Here is a 23,035-nt window from a genome sequence, read left to right as displayed (position 1 = left end):
CTGTTCCTTTGCTGTGTGTATTTGGCAACACTGTTGAAATAAAGATTCATGTTGCAGTGGTGACAGGAGGAGTTGTTACACAAGATGTAAAGTTTCCTTTGGATTTCATGTCACAGTTTTTTCTCATTATTTAAACAAAAACTACATTCAAGGGCTGCAGGTACCAAGCAATAAAGATTGTTTTCTGGTGCTGACAAACCCAGAGACCACAAACTGAGGTGCATACATGCTGCAAGACATATTGTTGTAATGCGTGTGTGTGTGTGTGTGTGTGTGTGTGTTTAGCCTCTAAAACTTTTTTTGCTGTTGCAAAGGAAGCATTTTTTTTCTTTAGCAAAAGGTCATATTTCTGGCTAGGAAATAAGGTGCCTGTTTATCTCAGCACACATGAAGGTTATCAACTCTGTATCTACATATCTGTATCTGATAATGTAGTTTTTAACACTAAAGCCTTATTGTGATATTGATAGAGGTTTTTACTGCTTATATGCGACTTAAATTCGTTAGTTTTTAATCATTTAAATATCAGAATTATTCGCACTCAATTCCCTTTAAGTTGTTCCTGTAATACCAAGGGAACACACAACACAGCAAAGAATGACAGCCTAAGCAGAAACAGGCTTCTACACAGACACATCATGTGCATGGATGCTATGCCATGCATGCAAAAGGGTGCCTTCAACATCCAGCCTTCACAAATGTTTAAGCCCTGCTAAATAGGTGGATCTGTAAATTGTGGCATTCACAATTTCCTGCCTGAATGGTATCGAATCTAGACACTTCCCCCAAGGAAGTGTTCAGCAATGACAGTATCAAAACTCTGCCCACCGGTCTTTGGGATCAAACACCTCTTAGTGCCTGTAGCCCACAGGGATCTCTGAATTGGGGTCAGAGTTGTTAATGCCAGCATAGTATAAAACTCTTCAGCATTGTAAGCAATGTTGTTAGTGGGCATGATACACAAATTTGATAAAAGTGTAGTTCTAGCCCACTTCTATGGTAATACAAACCTTAGAACTCTGTTTGTAGCATTCATCATATTGGAAACCTAATGTGATATATTTTTACAAAGTTATTTCAATATTTATATAAAAAACAAACTGAAATTAAGTGGGTCAGACTTAGGTGTGGTCCTTGGATAAACAACTAATTTTTTCAGCTCTATGACTGTGGTTTAATGTTATTAAAATTAATTTTGTAGACACATTTTGAATTTTCTCAAAGCATTAAGACGCTCTTGCTGGATACATGATGGAAGCAGAGCTAGCATGAAAGATGAATTTTTTTTCTCACCCTCAGGTGGTCTTTTGGGACTTGAAGATATGTGCTAGCAGTCTTGAGAAGTTCAGATATGAATGGCTGTGTTATATTTGGCTTTTCATGAGTAAAAGTAAAATAAATATTCAGTCCAAGCTTTTATGAGTCTTTTTTTTTTTGTCATAAGGCACAAATCTGCTTGATTACAAAGATTTTAGAAAAATCATGCAACACAACTAAGATTCTCTGTGAAAAAGCAATAACTTTTTACACTTTTCATTTACTACTTTAGACAACTACTTTGCATTTTCAGCGTAATGTTTTTGGATAATTCAACTGTTCAGCTTGGGGGGGGGGGGGTACAGTAATTCCCAGAAGGATTAAAGCAACATTTTGAGATTTTATAGGAGCCATTTTGAAGTACTGAATGATAAGATTCTGTGCTTCCCTTTTAGGAAACAGCCTGTTTTGTGAGGTGTGTCTCTACTAGAATGTTGTTGTTGTTTTTTAATTATCGAACGACAACATGGCTGACACCAAATTGAACTGAAAATATAAGATGGGTAGCATCTTTTATGAATACAAAATTTCTTGAAGAAGTATTACATGTTTCCAAAAGTTTCCCAACTTTGCATATCTTATACAAAATCTTATATAAAATTTTTGGTTAGAATAATCTATTGCCGTTAAACCTAAGTCCTTACTTTTAACATTCTCCCACTGCATCCTCTGCTTATTTTATAAAATAATAGGATCCCCCCCCCCAAAAAAAAAAGGTTCTTGGCAGTCTTGGCCCTTTAGAATTATTTCTCAACACTCCCAGTCACCACAGAGTACATCATGGGTAAACTATACTGTTAACTTCTGTTGCATTTGTGATATTCTTTTTTGATATGATTTATTATGAAGAAGTAGGATAGCAAATGGCCCAGGTTGGCCTGATCATGTTAGATCTTATCTCATTCTCTACATCTCCAGTCCCCAACACTCCCTGCCAATTGTTCAAGAAATACTAACTAGGTTTGGGAATGCTTCCAGTTTATGTATTAACCCCCCCCCCCAAATCTGAAATGTATCCCATCTCTATCTCACCAGACCTGAAGTCTACGTTGATGCAGGAATTTCCTTTTAAATGGGTTGAATGTTAATGGAGGCACCTTGGTGTCCACATTCCGGTAGATCTTAAACAATTGCTTTCTCTCAATTTCAATAACCTACACAGGGTTGCTCAACAACGTTTATGGGAGTGGAATGACCATAATTTCACATTACCAGATCGTTTCTTTTAAAATAGTTATTGTGTATAGCAATTTTATTTTCAAACAACACCCCCCCATCTAAAGACATTTGTTGCAGTATATGGTAACATTGTGCATGGCCTAGCATCCCCAATAAATCATTTTGAATGCTTCAAAATCCAGGTACTCCTTTTAAAATAATGCATGCCCTGATAAGCTATTTATATGATATGGTATAACATTTGGTGAAGTGGATTAAATTGCACTTACTTAAATGTTGCTCCTGTTGATTTTTGTTTGGTTGTCTTTGGTTCACTTCCAAAGATAAGAATTAAGCTCTTTTTAGGCAGCCTTTAGAAATAATATTGTGGAGCTTCAAGGATTGTTTATTCTCTCACTAATAGAACAAAGTGTCCTTGTATGAAGTTAGATATTGGCCATTTCAATAAAATGTTGATTTATTTCAGTTTATATCCCACCCTCCCCACAAGTGGGTAACAACAATTTATGTTATTATTTATTCATCTGTTTTATTAAATGTATGAATTGCCCACCCTGCAAGCAGTCTCTGGGCGATTTACAACCTTAAAAGCAGTTAAAAATACAACCAGCATAAAATTATCAAAATACCCAATAAATTAACCAGTCCAGGTGGCAATATGAACCCCTTTTGCCAGCTACAGTGCTGTCTGTGCAGCAGGGCAGGGAAGGGCACGTGGGGGTCATAGGAGGGAAAAGAGTCTTAACCATTGCTGCCCTCAACTAAAAGTCTGGCAGAACTTCTCTGCCTTACGGGCTTTGTGGAATTGTATCAGATCCTGCAGGGCCCTGATGTTGTTCAGCAGAGAGTTCCACCAGGGCTGCTGTCACACACACTAAATAATCCACTTTCAATCCATTTTCAAACTGGATTTTTACTGTGTGAACTGGCAAAATCCAGTTGGAAAGTGGATTGAAAGTGGATTATTTAGTATGTGTGACTGCAACCCAGGTCAGGGTTAGGACCAAGAAGGCCTTGGCCCTAGTCAAGAACAGCCGGACCTCCCTAGGGCTGGGGATCACCAGCAAGTTGTTATCAGCTGATCTCAACATTCTTCTGGGGACATATTGGAGGAGGCGGTCCTGAAGGTATTTGGGTCCCTGACCACTCAAGGCCTTAAAAGTCAACCCTAATACCTTGAACCTGACTCAGTATCATAGGCAGACTTTTCACACTGTCATTGCTATTTTCACGCTGATCAGAGGCAGACTTTTCATGCTATCATTGCAGTCTAACCCACTGATCTGCTGAAAATTATACCCTAAGTAATACGCCACACTTTACCAAAAAGGCTATGAACATGTTTCATTGGTAAGTGAAGTCATTATTACTGCTAGTGTATAATGCACTAGAAGGCATCTTAAAGAATGAAAAATATATATCCAAATCTTCTGCAAATCAGATGAGTTTGCAGAAGGGTTTTTAAACATTTGTACTTTCCTCTTCAGCTCCCAGTGTGCCCCCTAAAGCTTCTGCTATAGGTATACACCCCCATACACCCCCACTTGTGTATGGGGCTATCCTCTCAGTGAAATGCTGGTCATTTTGCAGCTGCGTCCAAGGACCTCTTAATCTAGTTTGGTAAATATTGCCTCTCCTGAAATCACTTTCTCCCTGTTCCTCCTTTCATTTCATCTTAGCTAGTCTGTGTGTTTTAAGTGTGCTTTGTATGTGTTTCGCTTTTTAAAATTATTTTTCTATAAAAACCTTTCTGGGTGAACATCTGCCTGGTTTATTTCAAGAGTTTTCTAAGGGAATAAGCCCTGTAAACATTGCTGGAGATCCCAGTTTCCCACCTCATACTTTGTTTCCTGGCCTGTAGCCAGAAACGTTTCAGTGGGGGACACTGGGGACATGAAATCACTTCAGACATCATGAAAAATAAATCAAATAAAAGGGCGATGAGAAGAGCTGGAGAAAGGGTTCCCCTCCTCCTTTCCCATAAGAGCTGCACAGTAAGATATCGCAGCTACAAAAAGAATAAAAGCTCTTTAAAGGGCAAAAGCCATGACTTAGATAGCCCTGGCTAGCTCCCCACCACCACCAGAAACTTATGGTCTCCACTGTGTAGGCTGAGTAGCCTGCCTCACTTCCCATAGGCTGGGGAAGGCACAAGGAAATGGGATCAGGCTCAGAGCTGGCAGCAAGAACTGCAGTGATGGCGGTGCTTCCAGGGAAGAGCATCCATGAGGGTCACAGTGGCCACATCTGAGCTGAGCAGGGGAATGGAAGCCAAGGCAAAGCGGTCGCAGTGGCACCCAGGAGACACTGGCCTGCCCTGGCACCTCACTTCCTTCCTTCCTCACTCTGCCTGTGCAGCCAGTAGAAAATGGCCCACCTGTGCAGCCAGCCTCCTGCCCCCTCCCTGCTCCATTCTGAGAACAGGATGCTGGCCTGCAAAAAAGTGACACAGCAGCTCATGTGGGCTCGGGAGGGGAGGGGGGACCAGGAGGGATGAGCAGTGAGGGGTGGGTTAATTGGAGGGGCATTGCTCTCAAATGCGCCCCATGGCTACAGGCTTGTTTGTCTCCTTTAAGCTAATTTCTTTCAATTAATTAGGAGATTGCCTATTTGGGTAACATGATGAGTGATCATTAGCACTGTTTTTTCATATGCTGCCAGCTTTTTTGTTAGTCTCTAAACTACTGTACACATTTCAGCTCCTATAATGGTATTGAAAAGTACTGAGACTTACTAGCGATTTCAGCTCTCATACTTTTATTTAGTTCGGAACAAGACAACTAGAACCGGCTCGCAGGCCAGTTTATATATGCAACAATCCCACACCCAAAACACACCCACACACAAGTGATTGGTCATTATAGTGGCCGAGAGTTCCATGGGCTCTCAGCCGGGAGCCTAGCCCTCCTATTGGTGCGGGCTAGGATCCGCTTGGGCCATTGTTCCTGAGAGCGAAGCTCGGCCACTTCACATGACCGCGTGGTGACCCAGCCGTGCATGTGGTCGGAGATGGATACATTACAGGTATACAAGTTCATTTGGGGTTCAAATTCTGGTTGAACAGGATGTTGCCCTGCAAGGCAGTGTGCTCTTATGGACTATATAAGCCATGAGTGATAAAATGGTATGTGTAAACCTTTGCTTAAAGGGACTGTACTGCATGGTGTCCCAGTGTCATGCCAGTTGAGAACACACACATAAGAAAAGAAAGTCTTCCTTTGCATTGTTGTTCCAGTTGGTTCTCCAAGGTTCCCTGCCCTCTTACCTACTGTGAGATGGATCAGTTCCCTGGCTGCATGAAGGAGTTGAATGCCATGCCATGCCAAGCCCAAGAACAAAGAAGCTCCAAACGCCATAAGGAGCTCCCTCTGACACACACAGGCAACCCCCACAGCCCCATACATCTACTTGCAAGACTGCACGTAACCGAGAGGTTCTACACATGGTTGCTTGGAAACTAATCTCGCTCCCATCAACAGGCTCGGCTAAGCCCATCAAGAGACAATAGCCCTAGCCCGGTGACTCATACCCTCCTCATCCAGGTGCCACTCTCCAGCCTAAGTTACTAGGTCTCAATATCGACCGCTCCTTGTCCCCTCCCCTTGTTCCCTTTACCCAATAGGTGTGTTTTTGGGACGGACTAACTAGAGGCGTACTAAAGGGATGTGGCCAGCATCGCCCTCCCCCTCCAGGTACCCCCCTTAAAAGGGTGCAGCCATTGCCCCTCGCTCTCTCTTCTTCCCTGCACTATACTTTCTATATCCCTCCCTATAATCTTGGTTTTAGCGCTACCAACAAGTTTCCACGTGGCTTGCTGGTTTAGGCACACAAACCCTCATTCCTTATACTCTCCTTCTATTTTTCCTGAGGAATGCTCATCCGTCGAAGACAGGTAAATATAACCCACCAACGATTATTCCTGCTAATGCGACCATTGCTTTACCCTTTCTATCTAAGTTTCTTAGGACTGTACATGTGAAGAGTGTTTATGATTTTGTGTGCTTGAGATACATTGAATAAAACAATATTAATTCTATCTGAATTTAGTCTAAATCTGATGACTGGTTAGAAGCGGGACCTCAGTATACACTGGTGCTTGCTCCCGTACTTGCCTATTGCCAATTTGTAAGTCATAATCCCCCATAGTGATAAAAGAAAAAGGCATTTTGGCTAACAAAGAGGAATACTGCTACATGCTACATGTGAAAGCTTCAGTGTCCATGGAGGGGTTTCAGTCTGTTTTGGATTGCACTGTTAAAGTGTAAACCAATTAACACAGGTCTCCCCTTCCCCAGTTCTAAAACCTACTTGCAACCCACCAGAAAGCCATTTCAAATTTCACCACTATTAATTCAGATCACAAAATACAAAGCCAGTGTCCTGCACAAAGAAAAAGACTAATTCTGTGCTGGGAGCTGGTATTACAAGAGACTGGAAAGACTGAAGATCTTACGAAAGATAGAAAAGTAGACCTAGACAGAAGGCTGGGTTCCAGGAGCTTTCTAAAAATCCAGAAGGATTGATCATAAGAAGAAAGCATGTATGTGAATAATACAACTTGGCATATAACTTCAATATCAGTTTTCCACTACACTGAATTATGAGATGCCCATAGACACAACTGGAACTTTTTGCTTGGCTATGTCACAACTGTGGCATGGCTCCATAAATAGTGAAAACTGTTTTGCTCATTTGAAGACATATGTTCCACTCCATACTGGCTATAATGCACTTGAGGTAGTGCACAATTTTATATTTCTCAGGTTATTAAAGTTACTCAGACTTTGGTTTCATATTCATAAGAACATTGAGTTTCTTTTCATGCATTAAGTTTCTCTGCTCAGTATGGAATGCTTTTCTTGGAATAGATAAGGAACAACAAACGGAAATTTTCTGATAGGAAGGCATGTTGTTAAATGATATTTCACAAGTAGGTTTAAACTGAACCTCATGGAAAGAGCTTGATTGATTTCCATAGGATCTGGATCCAGCTCAGAACTATATTATTGGAAAATGCCATGGACAGAGAGAGACCTAGAAAAGAGAAGCTTGCCATTCCAGTTCTGCCTCCTTTTAACCACATTTTAGCACTCGCTCTGACCAGTTTTGCCGGTTTCTGCATTCATTTCAATTCCTATGATGCTTCTAATACTGGCACAGTAAGTGTCAGTTGTTCAACTTGAAAGTCTCTGAGCAAGTTTCTGACATCCCATATATTTGAGCAATTCTTGTTTTCATTTGAGCCTTTCATTTATTTCTAATGCTGGTAAATTCGCACAACATTATTTCTGCATAACTGGGATTAAGGGACAAGAATTATTATGTTGGTACTTTGTAGAGTAAAATCTACTGCAAGGTTGGGTCTCGCCCTAAAAACTCCCAGAATTTTATTTTTCACTACAGCAGTCAATGTAAACTACCCTTTCATAAGCTGAGCTGAAAACAAGTAAATGCCAGTTTTCAATCTGTCAGTTGACCAGCAGTTAAACTGGCAAACTCCTCCTTTTTTTTCAACATTATAGTTCACTGTTTGAAAGTGATTGGCTGAAGATCCTGGAGGGCATAACTTGAAACCCTCCATCACACAGACCTGCAACAGCACAGTACCTATTCATCCTATCCCAACTGTCCTGAGGGTGAGCCTTCCCAGGGATGGCCGCTGCCGCTCAGGACTCCGATGTCACCGACGCCCCATTTCCCGACCTCCGTGGAACATACCAGAGAACAGGGCCGGCCTGCCCCGATGCCGCCGAGTCCCCCAGATCCTGACAGAACAACTGCAGGCCATCTGGGCGACGCCACCCCAGATGAGTCACAAGTCCTGCGGAAGGAAGCCCCCAGAGGAAAAGAGGGAACTGCACCGGGCCAGTGGCCTGGCACGAGGGCTCGCACATGGCCCAGAGCAGCTTGGGGAGGGGGAAACATGGGCCCGGCATGGCCATTGGATCGAGAGAGAGAGAGCTGGGAAGATGCCACACCCACAGCTCAGTGTCCTGGCATAAGAGAAGGGGGCGGGAGTGGTGGGAAGGATGGAGGGTGGAGCACAAGGGAAGACAGGTGACATGAATAGGGAATAAAAGGAGGACCGGAGGCAGAGGCCAAGGAGGATGAGTCACTGGCAATGTGAGAGAGGACAAGCTGAGGGAGAGAGCGCATTGTCTGACCGGCCAAAGGAGAGCAGAGGGTGGTGACATAACCTCCTCCTCTCCAGGTAGTCTGAGGCCTCTGCGGTTCCTCGGGGAGGTGGGGCACGGTGGCTGACAATCTGCAGCAATCAGGATCGAGCGAGAGCAACAAGGGGTCGTCCAGCTCGTGTGACACCAACAAGGCTGACCAAAGGGATACCATTGCCAAACATTATGAAAAACAAGTCCTAGAGAGCCGTCATGGACACACACGTGCAGTCCATCTCCTGGTATGGGCCCTCTAGGTAGGATTGTTAAGAGAAATGTCTCCCGGATATCCAATAATTCCTTTCTTTCCCTCTCTTTAAGAATTTAGAGTCAGTTTCTAAACGCTTCTGTTTTGATGAAAGAGAAATTTGAGCAGAGGAGGGGTAAGAAGGGAGATTCTGCAGAATTTCATACTTTCAGTAGATGCTCAGAGACAGGCAATGTCTTCTCAAAACCTTCCTGGCCTCCTGTTAGAGCATGACCTTGTGGTGTGTCACATAAAACAGTTGCCAGATCTGGTTACAGAAGGGAGCATGGATTTCTTTTCTGTGAGAAATGAAAGACGAATTCCTCTTTTAACAAAGAAAAAAAGAGAATAAGAGGAATCAACGGCCATGTCTTAAAAAGTTTTCTTTCAGAGAAAGAAATCCCCTCCCCATAACAACCCTACCTCAAGGTAACAAAGACAGTGTCGGAACCAAAATTAGTTTGAAAGACTGATAGGAATGCTATTTTAAAAGACTTTCAAGAAGACCAAGGGTTGGAAGGCTGCCATAGCCCAATAAAGGATGTTAAAAATTGGTTATCAAATTGATGGTATGAAAGGGTGTTTTTCTCAGCACTGGTCACAGCTTTGGTTGTGTTCAGACTGCCAGTTTGGCCCGATATAGGCACATTTTACAAACGGATTAAACGGGCAGGATCACACAGCCACATCTGTCAGGCATTCCCTGGGTGTACTCACCCCATCAGAGGATGACTTGGAGCCGGGTTAAAAAGCCACCACCTCCAAAGTGGTGTTTTTGTTTCCCCACGCATTCATTGTGCATGGTCGGATGTCTGAACATGGGGGAGCGCATACAAAATGGATTTGGCAGTGTGAACCTGCAGATTCATTCTGCCACTATGAAGGCGTTTTTTTAAAAAGACTTGCCTATGTGCGCATGTGTACACATGCACACTACGCACACACATGGTGTTTGGGGAAAAAAAATTTGCAGTTCACTCCGTGGCTGCAGCACCACAATAATGTGGAGGCTTTACCATGGGATGTCTCCATGGGTAACCCACAGCTGGGTGTGCTGTGTGGCTGATATATCCCACTACACTTTAACTCGGTTCAATTAGAGGCAGCACCATATTGCGCCAAGCCGTCAGTGTGATCACAGCCTATGTGTGGGCTTTATGCTATCTCACTGAAGCATTAATAGACTAAGCCTGGAGTCCCCAGCATAAGAATATCAGAAGAACCCTGCTGGATCAGAACAGTTGTCCATCTAGTCTAGCTTCCTGTCTCACACAGTGGCCAACCATTTACCCTAGTCGGCCAACAAAAGGAAGCGGCCTTCCCCTGCTGTTAACTCCTGGCACTGGTATTCAGAGGTTTATTCCCTTAAGTCTCCATGGCCACTTGTAGTCCTATTCTCCATGATTCTGTCCTTTTAAAGCTGCCTGTGCTATGACCATAACTGCATCTGCTGGCAGCAAATCTCACATTTTAACCACTCATTATGTAAAGAAGTATTTTTGAGCCTGTGGGCATCTTTGAAATTTTGACACAGGGTGGTAGGTGCAAACACCATATGGCTGCTGCAGGAGGCAAATCTAATCACAAAATGACTGATGCATAGCTCTTATAGGGCAAATAGACAAATTGGGTACCTGCTCTTAGAACAGGGGGGCACCCGTCCCTTGTGGTGTAGCGGCGGCGGCGGCATGAGCGAGCGAGCGACGAGCGGTGGTGGTGGAGAAGCATGGCGGCGGCTGGCAAGGCTGGCAAGCGAGAGGAGGCTGGGCTGACAGACACAGAGGCGGGGCGACGCGACAGGCCAGAGCCTGATGGACAGAGGCCGACAGCGAGCATGCGCGGATGTGCGCTTGACCCAGACTCGAAGGTGTCGCAACAGCCAGGAAGTCGTCTGTACTGATTAAATATGTGAGCCGCTCAGAGCCCTCAGGGGGTGAGCGGTATACAAATGGAATGATAAATAAATAAATAAAATAGTAACTCTTCAACATTTCAGGCAGAAACTCTGCTTCGGGGCACTTGTAAGAATTGTTTAAAAATATTTCCTTGCGTACACACATCTTATCTTCAATCACAAAATGAAGATTCTTGTGCTATGGTGGCAGCTGCAGCCAAAGCAATGTTTTTGTTTTTGTTTTAATTTGCACAGCCAATCAGATCTCTAATGCCCAATAAGAAGCCCTGCTGGGCAAAAGCCCAATCTGGCACCACCAACTTTCTAAAAATATTTGGTGGGCACCAGAAAGTGTGTCAACAGGCACATTGATTTCCAATCACAAGGCTAAAGGGTCAGGCCATGTTATTAAGACCACCTACGAGATTCACAGGCATTTTTCATTTAGTAACAGATTGGGTACAATAAACATGTGACTTCCTGTTGACCAACACAAAGTTAACTCTATAATTACTGAAGTGTTTTAACTTGCTAAACCCAACAATAGTGTTATGCAATTTTATGATTTTATTGTGCTGCCTTACTTTGTGAGACACCTTGGCTATATCTCAGGAAAGGTGGAATGTCAGTTTTCTAAGTGAATAAACATATAAACCAAAATGATGATTAAAAACAGATATAACATTTTGCCAGGCTTTTAGACATTAACTAAATTGTTTTAATTTAAAGGTATATCATAAATGACACATTTCTGCTACTGATGTAATCTAAATTGAAATAGGGAAACTTTAATTTTTTCCTTCTCTGTAGAGAAAAAAAGGATAGAGTTCTGCTGTCCCTGGGATCTTGGCTGAAACCACAATTTGTGATATCAACTGAATCATTTCAAAATGGATCCAAGGTCTTTTCCAACTGGTGGGTTCAGAATTAGGAGGAGTGCTCTACTAAAATAAGAGAGAATGATTGTTGCTTGCCTGTCCATGTTTTAGAGGATCTGGGACGTGGCATTTTTTAAAAAAATTATTGTTCCTGCCCTGATGGGATCCCAATTCTGCAGAAACAATCTCATAAGTGGAGAGATTCTTCAGAAAATGGATTCCATGAGAGGAAAATAAGAAACAAAAGTCACCACTCCAGATCTTTGCACAAAGGTTAAGAAACCACTTCCAGCCTGCATCTCATACTGTCAGATCACTATCCTATTAGATATAGACCCTAGATGTATATCTAGAGGTCCCTGCTCCCCCCCCACACACACATATGAGAATCTGAAATACATACAATGTGGTGGTGATTCAGTAAATTATGAAAGCCATTCCAAGTTTTGTAACTGGTTGGCTCTGCCCCTTCTCGGGAAGAAAGACTCATATTGGGTGAATTCTAAGTGAATACATTTATTTTTAATAATTAGATCCAGGGGTCATTTGGGACCAGAGCACTGCTCTGGCAGCTCACACTGGCAGCCCAGCCCCCACACTCCTTTTTTCTAGTCACACCACAGCAGCAGAGCGATCTTTCCTTTCTATGGGGCCATATAATGGAAAGATTGCACTGCCGCTGTGGCCGACTCCACAGAGAAGGGGTTTAAACTCCAGTTCTGCAGAGAGGCCAGAGGGGCCCTCTAGGAGCTTTCCTTGGCTCGCCCGCTTGGGCAGGCGAGCAGAGGAAAACACAGTGAGGCATTTAAATGTCTCCCTGCTTTCTCCCCAGCCCTTCCTGGCTCGCCCACGAGGCGGCAAAGCCAGGAGAGGGTGGGGGGGCAGAAGCAGGCTGGCTGGGGAAGCAAAAAAAGGGGGAGGCATCTTCAAAAGCCTCCCCTTCCCTTTCCCAGCTGGCCTGCCAAGGCTGGCTGGGGGGAAAACTCTAGAGAGAAGGGGTTTAAAGCTTCCCCCCCCAGCCCGCCTTGGCAGGCCAGCTGGGGAAGGGGAGGCGTTTGAAGATGCCTCCCCCCTTTTTTGCTTCCCCTTCTGACATCACTTCCAGTGATGTCAGGGGGTGTGGCATATGCAAATGAGCTATTATGCTTCTAGCCTATTAGATATGCTAATGAGCTCCTGCAGCTCTTTTTCTATGAAATGACCCCGGACTAGATCCTATTGATTTATATATGCCAATAAAGGTTCTGTTCTGTTGTTTCAATAACTAGATCCACTAGTGGTAATAAAACTGACTAAAGTATATTTGGGAATAAAACAATACAAAAGTGTTACATCTGTTTATTTCAAACATTGGAATAAACTTGTGAAGGTTATTCAATAGCTGGTGCTGGGGATAAGCTTTGGCTTCTAAACTGGTTTGATTGCTTTAGTTTCTTTATTTCAGGTGGGTGCAGTAGAGTATTTGTTTTTCTAGTAAACCTTTTTGAATTTTAATTGAAGTTAAAACTTTTGGTTAAACAGTCTTTGAAAGGTCTGCCTTTTGACTTGAATAAAACAAGACTCACTTAAATGTGGCCTGGAACTTGTGTTGTTCTGTTTTCACCAAATATGGACAAAAGGAGTTAGCATTCCTACTAAATGTAAGAATTCTGTCCTGCAGCATCCATCCCTCAAATGCCTTTGAGAAAAGGCCACTATGAACTTGAACTTGACTTCATTCACAAGTTCAGAACAATGGACCCACCCTCACAGCTGAATGGGGGACATAGGATTCTTATCTCACTGTGGATTCTAATTTTTTACCCCCAAGCATTTCTCCTTTGCTCTAATCAAGCTGATTAAAATATACATTATACCTTTGCATCATGAGTTCCTCCTTTACAACACCCCTCCCAACTTCTGTCTGGGATAAAAAGACTCAGAGATCTCCATTCCTACTCATCTGATGGAGAGAGCTTTGTCTCTTAAAAGGTTATATCCCACGTGCCCACATAACCCTTTTTGGGAACCCACTCTAGTCAAAAAGTGTGTCTGATGATGAGGGAATGCCTGTCCCCAAATCTGTGTTGTATTTGCAGCTCTTCCTTTCTGGATTTAGAAGTACTTGGTGGAGCTGATGCTGGACTAGGTGCACCATATATGCCCTCCCTGTATTTTTATTTATTTACATTTTCAAATTGCCTAATCCCCACAGGTGTGGGGCTTTAGCCGATATACAAATTTAAAAACAGTAAAACCATAAAATCAGCAGGGCTATTTTTGGGCAGGAACACACAGGAACGGAGTTCCGGCTGGCCTCAGAATTGGCCACACCCACTCCAAGGCAGGCAGGCCAGGGGGGGCAGGAAGGATTGAGGAGGCATTTAAATGTCTCCCCATGCCTTCCCTCGCCTGTCCAAGGGCCGGCTTTTCTGGGCTCCCCGTAGCCGTAGGACGACTGGGCAAGCCAAGGGGAGGCAGTTTAAATTGTCTCCACTCCAAGGGCTGGCTTGCCCCGGGCTCCCTGCAGCCGCGGGATGCCCAGGCAAGCCAATGGAAGGCATGGGGTGTGGCCTAATGTGTGAATGATTTCCTGCTGTTGGGTGTGGCCTATTATGCTAATGAATTCCTGCTGGGCTTTTTCTACAACCCCCCCCCCCTGAAAATCAGTATTAAAATTGCTGTTGCCTCTGAACTCATCAAGGAAGAAATGATATGGGAGGTGGGTGCAGAAATGAAGGAAAGTATTTCCTGAAGAAAAATTAAAAGGGCAGAAATAAAAAATGGAAGTGGGCAAAGAGACCTTTAGTTGCAGAGGTGAAGGGAGAGAAAGTCCTGTGGAGTGCACAGAAAACAGGAATAATTTTGGAAATCAGTATATGGGAAAGAGAAAGGGGAGAGATGGGAAATGGGAGCAGGTTACAGAAAAACCTTTGAGATGAGAAAACAAAGAATAAAGGGCTAACTGGGGGATTCAGAGACATGTCTTGGTGAAGAAAGGTTGCAGAGAAAGGAGAAAGAATATCGTGTAGCAGGAAACAGAAAATGGAGGTGGAAGGAAGAAGCATGGTATGTGGGCACAGCTTGGAAAAATAGAGGTAAGTTGAATGAGTTAAAATGAAAATATTGATTCAAATGTGGCTAGTGGCTTAAAAAGCTGTTAGAACATGGCAATGCAGTCAGTGCAGTGGTGTGGCCCTCTCGACTTAATGTAAATGTATAAATGAGTTGCAGAGTAATGTGACCTGTGTACCCTGGCTATAGATTATCTGGTCATTGAGTTTCAAAAAGATTTCCTGAGACTTATTCTCTAATACCAGTCTTGAACTACCTCTGATAACATTTTAATGGCAAAAATAGTTCTTAATAGTGCTACTGCTGCTCCTAGCATGGTTATAAAATATGCCTGTGCATAAGGGTGCTATAATGAATAGTGCTAAAATGAATACTCCATTCTATCAATCAATATTGAGAAAATCAGATACTGAATCACAGCATCAGACTTACACTGAATATGTGACTGATATATATTCTCCTGAAAGTCAGTGTGTATTCTCAAGCATTTCACTAATCCTATGTTAAAATACTGAATCACTGAGACGCAAAGGGATACGCGTGAGATCCTTTTAAAATTGTGATAAAGTATCATACCTCTTGACTTTTTGTTTATTTCCCTTATTTTCCCCCTCTTAACTGAATAATGTTTTCAATTGCTGCTACACTCAAACAAGCTAAGACTGGATTTTTTTTAAAAAAAACTCATGATATTGAGGGGGGAGGGGGGGAAAGGGCAGGGATGTGATTTGATATTTATTTAGAAAGCAGTCCTATCCCTTTGGTTAAGGTCATCAAGCGTTCAAATAATTTCAGGAGGAGAAACAATAATAACAGTGAAAGAATTATTTTCAAAACTAACATTGTGTGAATAAAGATGGGGGGGCAATCCAATTTTTGTAACCCTCAGCCTTTTGAAACATTATGACATTACAAGAGAATGGAGAATCTGCAGTGGATTTTTAGTTGTAAAGTTCAAAGTATCAAACTACTCTAAAAGCAGACAGTAATGAAGTAATATAATTGAGAGTGAAAGTTCAGACTGCTTCACTGGCATGTTCAGAACACAATATCCCTTTAGAGAGTTATCCTAAAGGAGTAATTTGTCTGCTTGTTGGTTTAACAGACATTATCACAGGTAACTGCTCCTGAGAGCTGGCTACATTATCCTGACACTGACCTCCTTTGGTTTCCTCATGGACCAAAAGTAAGTAATTGAGCATCTACTTTATGTATTCCTTCTGCATAAAATAAAATACCTTGACTGCCAAAATTGTTCCACGCAATGCTGAAATTGCTGGAGGATAAATGGCTAGAATTATACTGCTTAAATATACATACCTATCAGAAGGGGTCCAGCTGTATACTCATGAACTATGAAAACATGTGGCATTGATGCTCATGAATTTGAAGTCTTGAAGATCATTGTAATGTTACACAAGATGAAAATAGGGTTTAGGTCACTATGGGTTGCTGTCTTCTGCTTGAGCATGAAGCAGAAGTTTTCCTTGCTGTGAAGTTCTTCAGGAGTTCAGGAGGAAATTGAAGGCATTCTTCTGCCAGTAGTAGAAGATTCTTTGGTATTTGACCAAGATGAGATAAAGGTAAATGTAATGTATTCAGACGCTGCCTGAATGCATTAGGAGGTATGTAAATCCTCCCATAGAGAAGCGATGCAAAGCTTCAAGCTTCGGCAGGGATTCGCGCCGAAAAGTATTGTGGCCAATCAGATTTGAATGTATGTAAGCGGGACCGCTTATGATTGGTCGTTCATGCACACAACCTGATAGGTTGGTTTAATGTACAGTAGGTGTGGCTACATTAGCCCGGAGTGTTTAAATACCGAGCAGCTGAAATGGACAAGCTGTTCGGGCTATGAGGAGTTGTACCGTGTCAGAAGAAGTCGATTGAAGAGCTGAATAAACTTGAGTTTTGCTGAATCACTCTCTGCCTATTATTGTTAAGCACGGACTTAACAATTGGCGACGAGGATGGGATCCAGGAGCGGGTAGGCAGCCCCGCTGGTCCCGACCCAACGACGGACAACCAAGAGCAGCAGCTCGCCGTGGCAGAGCAGCGACAGGCACCACCAGCACCGGTGGCAGCGATCGCAGCTATGGCCAATAGCCCGAAGTTCGAGGCATTCGAACCAGCGACCGAGGACTGGGACGCCTACCTGCTGAGGTTCGGGTTCCACCTCGAAGCGAACGACATCACCACGGAGGAGAAGAAGCGAGCCACCCTCCTGAGCTCTTGTGGCAAGAGCGTGTTCGATGTCGCCAGGTCTCTGGTGGCACCAGCGGACATCGGAACAGTGCCGTTCAAAGAGCTGACGGAGAAGTTGAAGGCACACTTCTCCCCGCAACCGTCGGAGATCGCTAGCCGGCACGCGTTCTTCAAGAGGAACCAAGCGCCCAACGAGACGGTGTCCGATTTTGTAGCGGCTCTACGTAAAGCGGCCAGACCGTGTAACTTCGCCGACGTAGAGGAGGCCCTGCGAGACAGGCTGGTGTGTGGCATGCGGGACGAGCGGCTTCAGCAGCGCCTGTTCGCAAAGGCGAAATTGACCTGGGCCGACGCCTACAATGAAGCCATCGCAGCGGAGACAGCGGACAAATCGACCCGTGAGGTGCGTCAGCGTCTGGCTGCAACAGAGCTTCGCGTTCACCACCAGGGGTCCGAAGGAGAGCGTGAGGGCGCGGCTGAAGACGTCTGCGCTGTGAAAGGGCCTACGAACCAGTGGACCCAAGTGAGGACTTCGCCCACTCCTCCTTGCACCGGCTGTGGCGGCAAGCACTCCAGAGAAAGCTGCTGGACCAAGGACGTCGACTGCAGAGCATGCGGAAGGCGGGGCCACATCGCTCGTGCTTGCAGAGCGCCAAAAGTTTCAACGCCCTCAAACAAGCCCAGGTAGCAACGTTCCCGAGCCGCACAGCATGAAACCAGCTGCCAGGTCGTACGATCAAGCGCACCTTCGGTCCAACGAATCGGAGGCACAGGCAAGATCAACGTGACGGTCCATCTAGACGGCGTTCCGTGCGGTGTGGAGGTCGACTCGGGATCGTCGGTGACCGTGATTTCGTCCAAGTCGTGGCAGCAGTTGTTCCCCACCAGGAGTCGTCGCCGGCTGAAGCCAGCAGACACACAAGTGTCCGACTTCCAGGGCAAGCGTATACCTCTGGCAGGGAGGGATACGTTTGAAGTTGAGTTTAAGGGGAAGCGGGCGACCCTTTCATTGTTGGTGGCTGAGGGGAACAGAGTGAATTTGCTGGGGCTTGACTGGTTTGAACCGTTGGGAATTGCTATTTCTGGCATTAATAGTGTAACGAAGAATAAATGGGCTGTACTGTATAAGGAATTTACTGATGTGTTTGGGGGTGGCCTGGGAAAATATACGGGACCCCCAGTAGCGTTTGAACTTGATCCTGCCGTGAGGCCAGTTCGCCTCAAGTATAGGAAGGTTCCTATTCCTCTTAAGCCCAGAATTGAAGCAGAGCTGGACAAGCTCATCGAGCAGGGCGTGTTAGAGCCAGTTCCCTTCAGTCGGTGGGAGACCCCCATTGTGACCCCTGTTAAGCCGGACGGGTCAGTACGCATCTGTGCTGACTACAAATGCACCATAAATCGGGCATTGCAGCAGCACTCGTACCCAGTACCGGTAATTAGCCATGTCTTGGCATCGTTGGGGGGGGGGGAAGTTTTTGCGAAGTTCGACTTGGCCCAGGCTTACCAGCAGCTCCCCGTGACCAAGGAAGCTGCTGAGGCACAGACCATTGTAACACACAGGGGGGCGTTCAAAGTAAACAGGCTCCAATTTGGTGTGAACGTGGCCCCAGGGATTTTTCAGGGCCTCATGGAAGGGCTGTTGAGGGGGGTACCAGGGACAGTCCCTTATTTTAATGACGTTCTCATTGCTGGGAGATCCGATGAGGAACTTATGCACAGGGTCAGAGAAGTGCTCAAGCGTTTCCGTAAGGCCGGATTGAAAGTAAAACAATCCAAATGTTTGATAGGGGTGGATAGCGTGGAATTCCTGGGGTTCAGAGTGGACCAAAATGGCGTACACCCCACAGACGAGAAGGTGAGAGCTATCAAAAATGCCCCTTGCCCCATGAATAAAAAAGAGCTGCAAGCCTTCCTCGGGCTGCTCAATTTTTATCACGCCTTTCTCCCCCACAAGGCGTCCGTGGCGGCACCTTTACATGCGCTCCTTCACAAGGACGCAAAATGGCGGTGGGGTGCTGAACAAAAAAAGGCGTTTGAAGGGGTGAAATCATTGTTGTCATCAAATGCAGTGTTGACCCATTACGATGACCAGAAATTGTTGGTCTTGGCCGCAGATGCCTCTCCTTATGGGGTGGGGGCGGTATTGAGTCATGTACTGGAAGACGGACGGGAGGCCCCCGTCGCGTTTTACTCAAGGTCGCTATCTGAAGCTGAGAAGAACTATGCTCAAATAGACAAAGAGGGACTGGCGCTGGTATCAGCAGTTAAAAAATTTCACGATTTCTTGTATGGCAGACATTTCCTACTTGTGACGGACCACAAGCCGCTGCTTGGAATCTTTGCCCCGGACCGGCAACTTCCAAATATAATGTCTGCCAGAATGCTCCGTTGGGCCTTGTTTTTGTCGGCCTATGACTATGACCTGGAGCACCGGCCGGGCAAGGCCATCGGACATGCGGACGCATTAAGTCGTTGCCCGCTGCCCGGCCGAGATTTGGACCCTGCGCCAACGGCCTCTGTGTTGGCCATCGAAGAACTGCCGCAAGCACCCATCACCTCCAAGGACATTGCCGCTGCGTCGGCTAAGGACAGTGTAATTGCGAGAGTTCTTAACTGGGTTTGGAGGGGGTGGCCGATGGGTGCTATGGAGCCGGAATTTCGCATGTACAAAGCGCGCCAAAACGAGCTGTCTGTGTCTAAGGGCTGTTTACTGTGGGGAAACCGGGTGGTGGTGCCTCACTGCCTCAGACAAAAAGTGCTGAAATCACTCCATGAGGGCCATCCAGGCATGGTCCACATGAAGGCACTGGCCCGTGGTTATGTGTGGTGGCCCGGGCTTGATGCGGAAATCGAGGATTGGGTCAGAGTGTGTGAGCCCTGTCAGCAGGCTAGGCCTGAGCCGTCAACCGCCACTCCGCAGCGTTGGGAGTCGGCGGGAAAACCTTGGTCGAGGCTCCACCTAGATTTTGCGGGGCCAGTTCAGGGACAAATGTTCCTTATTATTGTTGATGCGTATACGAAATGGTTGGAGGTTGCGCACATGCATTCCACCACTTCCGGGTCTGTCATCAATGTGCTGCGGCGCCTGTTTGCGACCCATGGTATACCCGATGTATTGGTCAGTGATAACGGGACGCAATTTACATCTATGGAGTTTGAAAAATTTCTGGCTGATAACGGAATCAGGCAGATTACATCGGCCCCATTCCACCCGGCTTCGAATGGCCAGGCGGAAAGAATGGTAAGAACCACCAAAGAAGCACTGAGTAAATTGGTTTATGGTGACTGGGGGGTAAAGCTAGCTTCGTTCTTGCTCAGACAGCATGTTACCCCTTGTTCAGCAACTGGCCGCAGTCCGGCCGAAATGCTGATGGGCCGGAGGCTGGCAACCCTATTAGATAGGTTGCACCCGGACCTGAATGACCTTAAACCACCACAGCAGAGTGAACAAACGAAGGTACGCATATATGAGAAAGATGACAAGGTGTATGCGAGAAATTATGCCAGTGGTCACTTGTGGCTCCCAGCCACTATTGTTGAAACTGTTGGGTCCAGAATGTATGTGGTACGACTTGCTGATGGTCGCAAGTGGCGTAGGCACGTAGACCAGTTGAGGCAACGGTGGGCGACTGACCGACCCAACGCGTTGCCAACTAAGTCAATAGACCCCGAGGACCTTCCGAGACCTCCCCTGGAGGCGAGTGCTGACGGGCCTGAGGGCATCAGCACTGTTCCAGAGGCTGGGCAGACCCCTCCTCTCGAACTAGGTGTAACGGATGGAAGTGTTCCTGGCTCTGAGGTCCCAGAGCCAACCGAAGTGCCACTGACGGAATTGAGCCCTGAGCCGAGTCCACCGAGACGATCTCAGAGAACGAGACGAGCACCTTCCTACCTGAGCGATTATGATTGTTCGTAGTTGTTTTTGCTAAGGGGGGAGGGATTTGTAATGTATTCAGATGCTGCCTGAATGCATTAGGAGGTATGTAAATCCTCCCATAGAGAAGCCATGCAAAGCTTCAAGCTTCGGCAGGGATTCGCGCCGAAAAGTATTGTGGCCAATCAGATTTGAATGTTTGTAAGCGGGACCGCTTATGATTGGTCGTTCATGCACACAACCTGATAGGTTGGTTTAATGTACAGTAGGTGTGGCTACATTAGCCGAAGTGTTTAAATACCGAACTAGCTGCAATGAAATGTGAGTTGTCAGATGACAAATGTTCGGGCTATCAAGAGTTGTACCGTGTCAGAAGAAGTTGATTGAAGAGCTGAATAAACCTGAGTTTTCTGAAATCACTCTCTGACTACTTTGTTAAGTGCGGACTTAACAGTAAAGTTACATAACCTGAACATAGATTCAGATTGGGTAGCCATGTTGGTCTAAAGCAATAGAACAAAATTTGAGTCCAGTGGTACTATTAAGATCAACAACGCTTAATTCTGGGTAATAGCTTTTGTGTGCATGCAGACTTCATCAGATAGCTTATATCTACATAACCTGATTTTAAGAAAGGGGCTATGACTAAGTGGCGAAACACACACTTTGCATGCAGAAGGTTCTATAGTTCATAATTTTCTCAGAAGAGGGCCTCTTAATCATGCAGCATCAGAAATATGCTGCTGCAAAGAGACTAATTGGTATATTGTATCCCAAAGCACAGTATTTCCTACAAAAGTCAGTTTTTCAGTAATACAGTCAGTCTCAAGAGGTCAACATATTTTTCTCACTTGGGTATTATTTAAAACTGTTCTTCACTATATGGCCAGACTGAATTACTGTAAATTTTCTGGGGTTATTATTTCATAGCAATCATGCTAACAAAAGACATTACAGTGAATTCCTGTAACATGGTTGCCTATGTGACTGCCACCATACAACCATGTTAGACTGTAAAGAGTTTGTCTAAAGTTGTAATGTTTACAATCAGTCAAAGAATCCTATTGGTCCTCTCCCACTGGGCTATTTTTTTTCAGATTCAATTAAACTTTCGACAAGGTTTTGCTTTTTTGTTTGTTTCTATTGATCCCAGGTTTTTTTTAATGCTTGTGTAGACCAGAAATACTGAGAAAAATATTTCTTTTAGCTCCTATAGGTGCATTCATCTGCAATCCTGTGATGTATAGATCCCAGGAAAATAGGAACCCATGTACTGCAAAAAAAAATAATTAGAAACCATTCAGATTGCCCCTTTGTGTTTTAGTGTTTCTTTTTAAAAAATTTCAACAACGAGCTAATTCTGAAGAGGTTTCTCTTAATTTTGTTTCTTTGTTGCAGAAATATGGAGTTGTGGTCTTCTGTACAAGAGAAACAAAAATAAATAAATAATCCTTCAAAGTTAGTCTATGTGTAGAAAAGGTTTTTGTGCTTGGGGCAATATAGATTTTGACAGTGTTTGCCTCACTCTGTTTTTGGTGTCTATATGGTGTACTTTCCCCAAGACTCCCAATTCTTAGGGTTGCAAGTACAGTCTGTGGCGCCATGAATGCTGGGGAAGTTGAAGGAGTCTTCTGTCTCTAATCCTGGGGCTATGTTTCTTGCAACTCCTCCCCCCCAAAATTGATGGAAGATCACTGGAGCAAAACCACTGGAATAAAGATTTCACAAATCCTACTTAGGACAGAGCTGGAGAAATCCATTCATTTCTAATTACAAGCATTATTACAAGTGCCACATGAGATCACCAGCGCAGGATATTCTGGAGAGTTAATTGTGTTTCTTTCACAATCAGATCACAACCAATCAGACCTTTAGTTGGTCAACAGGAAATAGGCCATAGTGAGTGGTCAGGGGAAGAATGATCAGGCAGGTGGAGGGTATGTGGCTGAGGGCAGGAAGGCAGATGTGAGTGGGGATCCTAGTGGTGGGCAAAGGAGGGGAGGAGGGCCCTGATTAATTTCTGCTCAGAGCCTCTCAAAACATAAAACTGGCCCTGTCTCTACTGCTCATCTTTACTTGCCCAGTACAGACCTGGTTATTTGAAAACTTACATTATTCCTCTCTGCTAATTACATATGAGGTAAGAGACAATTTTTTCATAGAATATTTAAAACTTCTTAACAACATTTATTTTTTTCCTTTAAATGATATGTT

This window comes from Gekko japonicus, unplaced genomic scaffold (genome assembly GCF_001447785.1).
Source record: "Gekko japonicus isolate JY-2015 unplaced genomic scaffold, Gekko_japonicus_V1.1 scaffold979, whole genome shotgun sequence".
Classification (NCBI taxonomy): domain Eukaryota; kingdom Metazoa; phylum Chordata; class Lepidosauria; order Squamata; family Gekkonidae; genus Gekko; species Gekko japonicus.
This window is presented reverse-complemented; position numbering follows the sequence as displayed.